The sequence below is a fragment of the Rattus norvegicus genome, chromosome 2 (genome assembly GCF_021556685.1).
Source record: "Rattus norvegicus strain SHRSP/BbbUtx chromosome 2, alternate assembly SHRSP_T2T, whole genome shotgun sequence".
In the NCBI taxonomy this organism is placed as follows: Eukaryota; Metazoa; Chordata; class Mammalia; order Rodentia; family Muridae; genus Rattus; species Rattus norvegicus.
Genome location: NC_141535.1, coordinates 17,920,582 through 17,933,047, shown reverse-complemented (window position 1 = coordinate 17,933,047; position 12,466 = coordinate 17,920,582). Strand labels below are relative to the sequence as shown.

The window sequence follows — 12,466 nt, the reverse complement described above, 5'->3', positions numbered from 1 at the left end:
CTTGTTTCTCTTTTGTGTAGAGGAAGGCTATTGATTTATTTGAGTTAATTTTATACCCAGCCACTTTGCTGAAGTTGTCTATCAGCTTTAGTAGTTCTCTGGTGGAACTTTTGGGATCACTTAAATATACTATCATATCATCTGCAAAAACTGATATTTTGACCTCTTCTTTTCCGATCTGTATCCCCTTGACCTCCTTTTGTTGTCTGATTGCTCTGGCTAGAATTTCAAGAACTATATTGATTAGTAGGGAGACAGTGGGCAGCCTTGTCTAGTCCCTGATTATAGTGGGATTGCTTCAAGTTTCTCTCCATTTAGTTTAATGTTAGCAACTGGTTTGCTGTATATGGCTTTAACTATGTTTAGGTATGTGCCTTGAATTCCTATTCTTTCCAGGACTTTTATCAGGAAGGGGTGTTGAATTGTGTCAAATGCTTTCTCAGTGTCTAATGAAATGATCATGTGGTTTTGTTCTTTCAGTTTTTTTATATAATGGATCACGTTGATGGTTTTCCGTATATTAAACCATCCCTGCATGCCTGGGATGAAGCCTACTTGATCATGGTGGATGATTGTTTTGATGTGCTCTTGGATTCGGTTTGCCAGAATTTTATTGAGTATTTTTGCGTCGATATTCCTAAGGGAAATTGGTCTGAAGTTTTCTTTGTTGGGTCTTTGTGTGGTTTAGGTATAAGAGTAATTGTGGCTTCGTAGAAGGAATTCGGTAGTGCTCCATCTGTTTCAATTTTGTGGAATAGTTTGGATAGCATTGGTATGAGGTCTTCTATGAAGGTCTGATAGAATTCCGCACTAAACCCGTCTGGACCTGGGCTCTTTCTGGTTGGGAGACCTTTAATGACTGCTTCTATTTCCTTAGGAGTTATGGGTTTGTTTAACTGGTTTATCTGTTCCTGATTTAACTTCAGTACCTGATATTTGTCAACAAATTGTCCGTTTCCTGCAGATTTTCAAGTTTTGTTGAATATAGCCTTTTATAGTAAGATCGGATGATTTTTTGAATTTCCTCTGAATCTGTTGTTGTGTCTCCATTTTCATTTCTGATTTTGTTAATTTGGACACACTGTGTCCTCTCGTTAGTCTGGCTAAGGGTTTATCTATCTTGTTGATTTTCTCAAAGAGCCAACTTTTGGTTCTGTTGATTCTTTCTATGGTCCTTTTTGTTTCTACTTGGTTGATTTCAGCTCTGAGTTTGATTATTTCCTGCCTTCTACTCCTCCTGGGTGTAATTGCTTCTTTTTGTTCTAGAGCTTTTAGGTGTGCTGTCAAGCTGCTGACATATGCTCTCTCCTGTTTCTTTCTGCAGGTACTCAGAGCTATGAGTTTTCCTCTTAGCACAGCTTTCATTGTGTCCCATAAGCTGGGGTATGTTTTACTTCATTTTCATTAAATTCTAAGAAGTCTTTAATTTCTTTCTTTATTTCATCCTTGACCAGGTTATCATTTAGTAGAGCATTGTTCAATTTCCACGTATATGTGGGCATTCTTCCCTTATTGTTATTGAAGACCAGTTTTAGGCCGTGGTGGTCCGATAGCACGCATGGGATTATTTCTATCTTTCTGTACCTGTTGAGGCCCGTTTTTTGACCAATTATATGGTCAATTTTGGAGAAAGTACCATGAGGAGCTGAGAAGAATGTATATCCTTTTGCTTTAGGGTAGAATGTTCTATAAATATCCGTTAAGTCCATTTGGCTCATGACTTCTCTTAGTCTGTCTACGTCTCTGTTTAATTTCTGTTTCCATGATCTGTCCATTGATGAGAGTGGGGTGTTGAAATCTCCTACTATTATTGTGTGAGGTGCAATGGGTGTTTTGAGCTTTAGTAAGGTTTCTTTTATGTATGTAGGTGCCCTTGTATTTGGGGCATAGATATTTAGGATTGAGAGTTCATCTTGGTGGACTTTTCCTTTGATGAATATGAAGTGTCCTTCCTTATCTTTTTTGATGACTTTTAGTTGAAAATTGATTTTATCTGATATTAGAATGGCTACTCCAGCTTGGTTCTTCTGACCATTTGCTTGGAAAGTTGTTTTCCAGCCTTTCACTCTAAGGTAGTGTCTGTCTTTGTCTATGAGGTGTGTTTCCTGTAGGCAGCAGAATGCAGGGTCCTCGTTGCGTATCCAGTTTGCTAATCTATGTATTTTTATTGGTGAGTTGAGGCCATTGATGTTGAGAGATATTAAGGAATAGTGATTATTGCTTCCTGTTATATTCATATTTGGATGTGAGGTTATGTTTGTGTGCTTTCATTCTCTTTGTTTTGTTGCCAAGACGATTAGTTTCTTGTTTCTTCTAGGGTATAGCTTGCCTCCTTATGTTGGGCTTTACCATTTATTATCCTTTGTAGTGCTGGATTTGTAGAAAGATATTGTGTAAATTTGGTTTTGTCATGGAATATCTTGGTTTCTCCATCTATGTTAATTGAGATTTTTGCAGGATACAGTAACCTGGGCTGGCATTTGTGTTCTTTTAGGGTCTGTATGACATCTGTCCAGGATCTTCTGGCTTTCATAGTTTCTGGCGAAAAGTCTGGTGTGATTCTGATAGGTCTGCCTTTATATGTTACTTGATCTTTTTCCCTTACTGCTTTTAATATTCTTTCTTTATTTTGTGCATTTGGTGTTTTTTCTATTATGTGACAGGAGGTGTTTCTTTTCTAGTCCAATCTATTTGGAGTTCTGTAGGCTTCTTGTATGTCTATGGGTGTCTCTTTTTTTCAGGTTAGGGAAGTTTTCTTCTACGATTTTGTTGAAGATATTTACTGGTCCTTTGAGCTGGGAGTCTTCACTCTCTTCTATACCTATTATCCTTAGGTTTCATCGTCTCATTGAGTCCTGGATTTCCTGTATGTTTTGAACCAGTATTTTTTTCCGCTTTACATTATCTTTGACAGTTGAGTCAATGATTTCTATGGAATCTTCTGCTCCTGAGATTCTCTCTTCCATCTCTTGTATTCTGTTGGTGAAGCTTGTATCCACAGCTCCTTGTCTCTTCTTTTGGTTTTCTATATCCAGGGTTGTTTCCATGTGTTCTTTCTTGATTGTTTCTATTTCCATTTTTAATTCCTTCAACTGTTTGATTGTGTTTTCCTGGAATTCTTTCAGGGATTTTTGTGACTCCTCTCTATGGGCTTCTACTTGTTTATTTATGATTTCCTGGAACTCTTTCAGGGATTTTTGTGACTCCTCTCTATGGGCTTCTACTTGTTTATTTATGATGTCCTGGAATTCTTTCAAGGATTTTTCGATTCCTCTCTGTAGGCTTCTACTTGTTCTCTAAGGGAGTTCTTCACGTCTTTCTTGAAGTCCTCCAGCATCATGATCAAATATGATTTTGAAACTAGATCTTGCTTTTCTGGTGTGTTTGGATATTCCGTGTTTGCTTTGGTGGGAGAATTGGGCTCTGATGATGCCATGTAGTCTTGGTTTATGTTGCTTGTGTTCCTGCGCTTGCCTCTCGCCATCAGATTATCTCTAGTGTTACTTTGTTCTGCTATTTCTGACAGTGGCTAGACTGTCCTATAAACCTGTGTGTCAGGAGTGCTGTAGACCTGTTTTCTTTCAGTCAGTTATGGGGACAGAGTGTTCTGCTTTCGGGCGTGTAGTTTTTCCTATCTACAGGCCTTCAGCTGTTCCTGTGGGCCTGTGTCTGGTGTTCACCAGGCAGGTCACTTGCAGCAGAAAAGTTGGTCTTACCTGTGGTCCCGAGGCTCAAGTTTGCTCATGGGGTGCTGCCTATGAGCTCTCTGAGGCGGCAGCAACCAGGAAGATCTGCGCTGCCGTTTCCGGGAGCCTCCGTGCACCAGGGTTCCAGATGGCGTTTGGTGTTTTCTTCTGGCGTCAGAGATGTGTGCAGAGAGCAGTCTCTTCTGGTTTCCCAGGCGTGTCTGCCTCTCTGAAGGTTTAGCTCTTTTTCCCAAGGGATTTGGGTGCAGAGAACTGTTTATCCAGTCTGTCCCTTCAGGTTCTGGCGGTGTCTCAGGCGCAGCGGTCCTGCTGCTCCTGGGCCCTCCCCCACGGAACCCAGAGGCCGTATACAGTTTCCTCTTGGGCCAGGGATGTGGCCAAGGGTGGGCAGTGTTGGTGGTCTCTTCCGTTCTGCAGCCTCAGGAGTGCCCACCTGACCAGGTGGTGAGGTCTCTCTCCCATGGGGTTTGGGAGCAGAGAACTGCTGCGGGCCGGGATCCGCAGGTTTGGGACTCCCTGTAAACACAGGAAGTGCCTGGTCCTAGACGAATTTTGCCTCTGTGTGTCCTGAGTTCACCAGGCAGGTCTCTTGCAGCAGAAAAGTTGGTCTTACCTGTGGTCCCGAGGCTCAAGTTTGCTCGTGGGGTGCTGCCTACGAGCTCTCCGCGGCAACAGCAACCAGGAAGCAAAAATTCTATTTTCAATAAGAAGAATCCTATCAAGAAAGACAGATCATCATTAACAGAATCAGGTAAGTCACTGCTGAACCTAGACTTAAATATCACTTGTCAGTGACTCACCATTGTAGTGGTTTGAATGAAAATGCTATCTTTGGTTAATATAGTAGAATATTTGGCCCCTATTATACAGAACTATTTGGACAGTTGGAGAAGGTATGTCACTGAGGGTGGGTTTTGAGGTTGCAAAAGCCGACCCCAGGTCGTGTTGCAAACTACTGTTCTAGTACCCACCTTCTCCACTTCCCACCATGATAGTCATATGCTAACCCTCTAAAACTTTAAGCCAGCTGCCAGCTAAATGCTTTTTTATATAAGTTCTCTTGGTCAAGATGTCTCATCACAACAGTCAAACAGTAAGACACCTATGAACTTAGTATTAAAAACACCCTGCATCTGAACTGTTGTACCCCAATTCTACTATAGCACAAAGACAGCCAATGAGTAAGTAACAGAAACAGGTCTCTCAACCACACATAGTAGTTTGATTCAAAAGATAATCACTCTCCAATAAAGGATTTTTAAGTATTTATTTATTTACTTTTATGTATATGGGCAATCTGTCTTCATGCATGCTAAATGAGGGAATAAGATTTTTATTCCAGATAGTCATGAGCCACTATGTGGTTGCTGGGAATTCAACTACTCTTAACTGCTGAGCCATTCTCCAGCTGCCCCTAGAGAATTTTTAATATCATATATTAATCTTACAACATAATTGGTTTCCTTTTGTCTTGTCCACATGTATACAATGTGCTATTATCACATTTATTCCTTTACCCTGGCCTGTCCCCTCCACCCTCCTTTTCATGTCTTTATATATATGGGGGATGCTTGCATGTACCCATAAACATGTATTTTACAAGATCAGAATGATTTGTAACATACATGAAATTGGCAAAGAGCAAAGTATATTAATAAAGTACAGAACAAATAAGTGTGAATACATTGCATATACCAGAAACACATATGATGCCATCTGCTTCTGTGGGTCTGTCTTACTTCATTTAGCCTGGTGTTCCCCATTTTCATCCTTGCACTGGCATGATTCAGTTTTCTTTGTGGGTTAGTAACAGTCCATTGTGACGATTCACCACATTTTCTCCATCCACTAATTTCTTGCTGGTACCTTGGCTAACTACATAATATATCTATGTTTCAGTGATTTGACAAGTCTGTCTGGAGATTTCTTATTGTATAAAGGCCTTGATACTGTTTTTTGACTACTATTTAGTAATTTTATAATTAATTTTTTTATTATTAACTTGAGTATTTCTTATATATATTTTAAGTGTTATTCCCTTTCCCGGTTTCCGGGCAAACATCCCCCTCCCCCATCCCCTTCCTTATGGGTGTTCCCCTCCCAACCCTCCCCCCATAGTCTGGTTCACTGGGGGTTCAGGCTTAGCAGGACCCAGGGCTTCCCCTTCCACTGGTGCTCTTACTAGGATATTCATTGCTACCTATGGGGTCAGAGTCCAGGGTCAGTCCATGTATAGTATTTAGGTAGTGGCTTAGTCCCTGGAAGCTCTGGTTGCTTGACATTGTTGTACTTTTGGGGTCTTGAGCCCCTTCAAGCTCTTCCAGTTCATTCTCTGATTCCTTCAACGGGGGACCTATTCTCAGTTCAGTGGTTTGCTGCTGGCATTCGCCTCTGTATTTGCTGTATTCTGGCTGTGTCTCTCAGGAGCGATCTACATCCGGCTCCTGTCGGTCTGCACTTCTTTGCTTCATCCATCTTGTCCAACTGGGTGGCTGTATATGTATGGGGACCTGTGGGGCAGGCTCTGAATGGGTATTCCTTCAGTCTCTGTTTTAATCTTTACCTCTCCCTTCCCTGCCAAGGGTATTCTTTTTCCTCATTTAAAGAAGGAGTGAAGCATTCACATTTTGATCATCCGTCTTGAGTTTCGTTTGTTCTAGGGATCTAGGGTAATTCAAGCATTTGGGCTAATAGCCACTTATCAATGAGTGCATACCATATATGTCTTTCTGTGATTGGGTTAGCTCACTCAGGATGATATTTTCCAGTTCCAACCATTTGCCTACGAATTTCATAAACTCGTTGTTTTTGATAGCTGAGTAATATTCCATTGTGTAGATGTACCACATTTTCTGTATCCATTCCTCTGTTGAAGGGCATGGGGGTTCTTTCCAGTTTCTGGCTATTATAAATAAGGCTGCGATGAACATAGTGGGGCACGTGTCTCTTTTATGTGTTGAGGCATCTTTTGGGTATATGCCCAAGAGAGGTATAGCTGGATCCTCAGGCAGTTCAATGTCCAATTTTCTGAGGAACCTCCAGACTGATTTCCAGAATGGTTTTACCAGTCTGCAATCCCACCAACAATGGAGGAGTGTTCCTCTTTCTCCACATCCTCACCAGCATCTGCTGTCACCTGAGTTTTTGATCTTAGCCATTCTCACTGGTGTGAGGTGAAATCTCAGGGTTGTTTTGATTTGCATTTCCCTTATGACTAAAGATGTTGAACATTTCTTTAGGTGTTTCTCAGCCATTCGGCATTCCTCAGCTGTGAATTCTTTGTTTAGCTCTGAACCCCATTTCTTAATAGGGTTATTTGTTCCCTGCGGGATAACTTCTTGAGTTCTTTGTATATTTTGGATATAAGGCCTCTATCTGTTGTAGGATTGGTAAAGATCTTTTCCCAATCTGTTGGTTGCCGTTTTGTCCTAACCACAGTGTCCTTTGCCTTACAGAAGCTTTGCAGTTTTATGAGATCCCATTTGTCGATTCTTGATCTTAGAGCACAAGCCATTGGTGTTTTGACAGGAAATTTTTTCCAGTGCCCATGTGTTCCAGATGCTTCCCTAGTTTTTCTTCTATTAGTTTGAGTGTGTCTGGTTTGATGTGGAGGTCCTTGATCCACTTGGACTTAAGCTTTGTACAGGGTGATAAGCATGGATCGATCTGCATTCTTCTACATGTTGCCCTCCAGTTGAACCAGCACCATTTGCTGAAAATGCTATCTTTTTTCCATTGAATGGTTTTGGCTCCTTTGTCAAAAATCAAGTGACCATAGGTGTGTGGGTTCATTTCTGGGTCTTCAATTCTATTCCATTGGTCTATCTGTCTGTCTCTGTACAAATACCATGCAGTTTTTATCACTATTGCTCTGTAATACTGCTTGAGTTCAGGGATAGTGATTCCCCCTGAAGTCCTTTTATTGTTGAGGATAGCTTTAGCTATCCTGGGTTTTTTGTTATTCCAGATGAATTTGAAAATTGTTCTGTCTAACTCTTTGAAGAATTGGATTGGTATTTTGATGGGGATTGCATTGAATCTGTAGATTGCTTTTGGTAAAATGGCCATTTTACTAAATTAATCCTGCCAATCCATGAGCATGGGAGATCTTTCCATCTTCTGAGGTCTTCTTCAATTTCTTTCCTCAGTGTCTTGAAGTTCTTATTGTACAGATCTTTTACTTTCTTGGTTAAAGTCACACCGAGGTACTTTATATTATTTGGGTCTATTATGAAGGGTGTCGTTTCCCTAATTTCTTTCTCGGCTTGTTTCTCTTTTGTATAGAGGAAGGCAACTGATTTATTTGAGTTAATTTTATACCCAGCCACTTTGCTGAAGTTGTTTATCAGCTTTAGTAGTTCTCTGGTGGAACTTTTGGGATCACTTAAATATACTATCATGTCATCTGCAAATAGTGATATTTTGACCTCTTCTTTTCCGATCTGTATCCCCTTGACCTCCTTTTGTTGTCTGATTGCTCTGGCTAGAATTTCAAGAACTATATTGAATAAGTAGGGAGAGAGTGGGCAGCCTTGACTAGTCTCTGATTTTAGTGGGATTGCTTCAAGTTTCTCTCCATTTAGTTTAATGTTAGCAACTGGTTTGCTGTATATGGCTTTTACTATGTTTAGGTATGGGCCTTGAATTCCTATTCTTTCCAGGACTTTTATCATGAAGGGGTGTTGAATTTTGTCAAATGCTTTCTCAGCATCTAATGAAATAATCATGTGGTTCTGTTCTTTCAGTTTGTTTATATAATGGATCATGTTGATGGTTTTCCGTATTTTAAACCATCCCTGCATGCCTGGGATGAAGCCTACTTGATCATGGTGGATGATTGTTTTGATGTGCTCTTGAATTCGGTTTGCCAGAATTTTATTGAGCATTTTTGCATCGATATTCATAAGGGAAATTGGTCTGAAGTTCTCTTTCTTTGTTGTGTCTTTGTGTGGTTTAGGTATAAGAGTAATTGTGGCTTCGTAGAAGGAATTCGGTAGTGCTCCATCTGTTTCAATTTTGTGGAATAGTTTGGATAATATTGGTATGAGGTCTTCTATGAAGGTTTGGTAGAGTTCTGCACTAAACCCGTCTGGACCTGGGCTCCTTTTGGTTGGGAGACCTTTAATGACTGCTTCTATTTCCTTAGGAGTTATGGGGTTGTTTAACTGGTTTATCTGTTCCTGATTTAACTTCGGTACCTGGTATCTGTCTAGGAAATTGTCCATTTCCTGAAGATTTTCAAGCTTTGTTGAATATAGGTTTTTATAGTAAGATCTGATGATTTTTTGAATTTCCTCTGAATCTGTTGTTATGTCTCCCTTTTCATTTCTGATTTTGTTAATTTGGACGCACTCTCTGTGTCCTCTCGTTAGTCTGGCTAAGGGTTTATCTATCTTGTTGATTTTCTCAAAGAACCAACTTTTGGTTCTGTTGATTCTTTCTATGGTCCTTTTTGTTTCTACTTGGTTGATTTCAGCTCTGAGTTTGATTATTTCCTGCCTTCTACTCCTCCTGGGTGTATTTGCTTCTTTTAGTTCTAGAGCTTTTAGGTGTGCTGTCAAGCTGCTGACATATGCTCTTTCCTGTTTCTTTCTGCAGGCACTCAGCGCTATGAGTTTTCCTCTTGGCACAGCTTTCATTGTGTCCCATAAGTTTGGGTATGTTTTATCTTCATTTTCATTAAATTCTAAAAAGTTTTTAATTTCTTTCTTTATTTCTTCCTTGAACAGGTTATCATTGAGTAGAGCATTGTTCAATTTCCACGTATATGTGGGCATTCTTCCCTTATTGTTATTGAAGACCAGTTTTAGGCCGTGGTGGTCCGATAGCACGCATGGGATTATTTCTATCTTTCTGTACCTGTTGAGGCCCGTTTTTTGACCAATTATATGGTCAATTTTGGAGAAAGTACCATGAGGAGCTGAGAAGAAGGTATATCCTTTTGCTTTAGGATAGAATGTTCTATAAATATCCGTTAAGTCCATTTGGCTCATGACTTCTCTTAGTCTGTCGACATCACTGTTTAATTTCTGTTTCCATGATCTGTCCATTGATGAGAGTGGTGTGTTGAAATCTCCCACCATTATTGTGTGAGGTGCAATGTGTGCTTTGAGCTTTAGTAAGGTTTCTTTTACGTATGTAGGTGCCCTTGTATTTGGGGCATAGATATTTAGGATTGAGAGTTCATCTTGGTGGATTTTTCCTTTGATGAATATGAAGTGTCCTTCCTTATCTTTTTTGATGACTTTTAGTTGGAAATTGATCTTATTTGATATTAGAATGGCTACTCCAGCTTGCTTCTTCTGACCATTTGCTTGGAAAGTTGTTTTCCAGCCTTTCACTCTGAGGTAGTGTCTGTCTTTGTGTCTGAGGTGTGTTTCCTGTAGGCAGCAGAATGCAGGGTCCTCGTTGTGTATCCAGTTTGTTAATCTATGTCTTTTTATTGGGGAGTTGAGGCCATTGATATTGAGAGATATTAAGGAATAGTGATTATTGCTTCCCGTTATATTCATATTTGGATGTGAGGTTATGTTTGTGTGCTTTCATTCTCTTTGTTTTGTTGCCAAGACGATTAGTTTCTTGCTTCTTCTAGGATATAGCTTGCCTCCTTATGTTGGGCTTTACCATTTATTATCCTTTGTAGTGCTGGATTTGTAGAAAGATATTGTGTAAATTTGGTTTTGTCATGGAATATCTTGGTTTCTCCATCAATGTTAATTGCGAGTTTTGCTGGATACAGTAACCTGGGCTGGCATTTGTGTTCTCTTAGGGTCTGTATGACATCAGTCCAGGATCTTCTGGCCTTCATAGTTTCTGGCGAGAAGTCTGGTGTGATTCTGATAGGTCTGCCTTTATATGTTACTTGACCTTTTTCCCTTACTGCTTTTAATATTCTTTCTTTATTTTGTGGGTTTGGTGTTTTGACAATTATGTGACGGGAGGTGTTTCTTTTCTGGTCCAATCTATTTGGAGTTCTGTAGGCTTCTTGTATGTCTATGGGTATCTCTTTTTTTAGGTTAGGGAAGTTTTCTTCTATGATTTTGTTGAAGATATTTACTGGTCCTTTGAGCTGGGAGTCTTCACTCTCTTCTATACCTATTATCCTTAGGTTTGATCTTCTCATTGAGTCCTGGATTTCCTGTATGTTTTGGACCAGTAGCTTTTTCCGCTTTACATTATCTTTGACAGTTGAGTCAATGATTTCTATGGAATCTTCTGCTCCTAAGATTCTCTCTTCCATCTCTTGTATTCTGTTGGTGAAGCTTGTATCTACAGATCTTTGTCTCTTCTTTTGGTTTTCTATATCCAGGGTTGTTTCCATGTGTTCCTTCTTGATTGCTTCTATTTCCATTTTTAATTCCTTCAACTGTTTGATTGTGTTTTCCTGGAATTATTTCAGGGATTTTTGCGATTCCTCTCTGTAGGCTTCTACTTGTTTATTAATGTTTTCCTGTGTTTCCCTAAGGGAGTTCTTCACGTCTTTCTTGAAGTCCTCCAGCATCATGATCAAATATGATTTTGAAACTAGATCTTGCTTTTCTGGTGTGTTTGGATATTCCATGTTTGTTTTGGTGGGAGAATTGGGCTCCGATGATGCCAAGTAGTCTTGGTTTCTGTTGCTTGGGTTCCTGCGCTTGCCTCTCGCCATCAGATTATCTCTAGTGTTACTTTGTTCTGCTATTTCTGACAGTGGCTAGACTGTCCTATAAGCCTGTGTGTCAGGAGTGCTGTAGACCTGTTTTCCTCTCTTTCAGTCAGTTATGGGGACAGAGTGTTCTGCTTTCGGGCGTGTAGTTTTTCCTCTCTACAGGTCTCCAGCTGTTCCTGTGGGCCTGTGTCTTGAGTTCACCAGGCAGCTTTCTTGCAGCAGAAAAGTTAGTCTTACCTGTGGTCCCGAGGCTCAAGTTCGCTCATGGGGTGCTGCCCACGGGCTCTCTGCAGCGGCAGCAACCAGGAAGACCTGTGCTGCCGTTTCCGGGAGCTTCGGTGCACCAGGGTTCCAGATGGTCTTTGGCTTTTTCCTCTGGCGTCCGAGATGTGTGTGCAGAGAGCAGTCTCTTCTGGTTTCCCAGGCTTGTCTGTCTCTCTGAAGGTTCAGCTCTCCCTCCCACGGGATTTGGGTGCAGAGAACTTTTTATCCGGTCTGTTTCCCTCAGGTTCCAGTGGTGTCTCAGGCAGGGGTCCTGCCGCTCCTGGGCCCTCCCCCACGGGAGCCCAGAGGCCTTATACCGTTTCCTCTTGGGCCAGGGATGTGGGCAGGGGTGAGCAGTATTGGTGGTCTCTTCCGCTCTGCAGCCTCAGGAGTGCCCACCTGACCAGGTGGTTGGGTCTCTCTGTCACGGGGTCTGGGAGCAGAGAGCTGCTGCGGGCCGGGATCCGCGGATGTGGGACTTCCGGTAAACACAGAAGGTGCCCGGTCCTAGAGGAATTCTGCTTCCGTGTGTCCCAAGCTCACCAGGCAGCTTTCTTGCAGCAGAAAAGTTTGTCTTACCTGTGGTCCCCAGGCTCAAGTTCGCTTGTGGGGTGCTGCCCACGGGCTCTCTGCAGCGGCAGCAACCAGGAAGACCTGTGCCGCCCCTTCCGGGAGCTTCAGTGCACCAGGGTTCCAGATGGTCTTCGGCTTTTTCCTCTGGCGTCCGAGATGTGTGTGCAGAGAGCAGTCTCTTCTGGTTTCCCAGGCTTGTCTGCCTCTCTGAAGGTTTAGCTCTCCCTCCCACGGGATTTGGGTGCAGAGAACCGTTTATCCGGTCTGTTTCCTT

General features: G+C 41.5%; 1 long non-coding RNA gene across 2 annotated transcripts in view; it reads right to left on the bottom strand.

Annotated features, from left to right (window-relative positions):
* The window catches only part of LOC147995969 (uncharacterized), a 47,480-nt gene that overhangs the window by 19,082 nt on the left and 15,932 nt on the right, over nucleotides 1-12,466 (bottom strand). Inside the window, exon 2 of one of the 2 annotated variants that reach the window (XR_015670246.1) lies at nucleotides 4,321-4,422. The exons of the other annotated variant lie outside the window; for it this stretch is intronic. This is a non-coding gene — a long non-coding RNA (uncharacterized LOC147995969). The remainder of the gene's footprint in view (nucleotides 1-4,320; nucleotides 4,423-12,466) is intronic. 2 annotated transcript variants of the gene reach the window in all.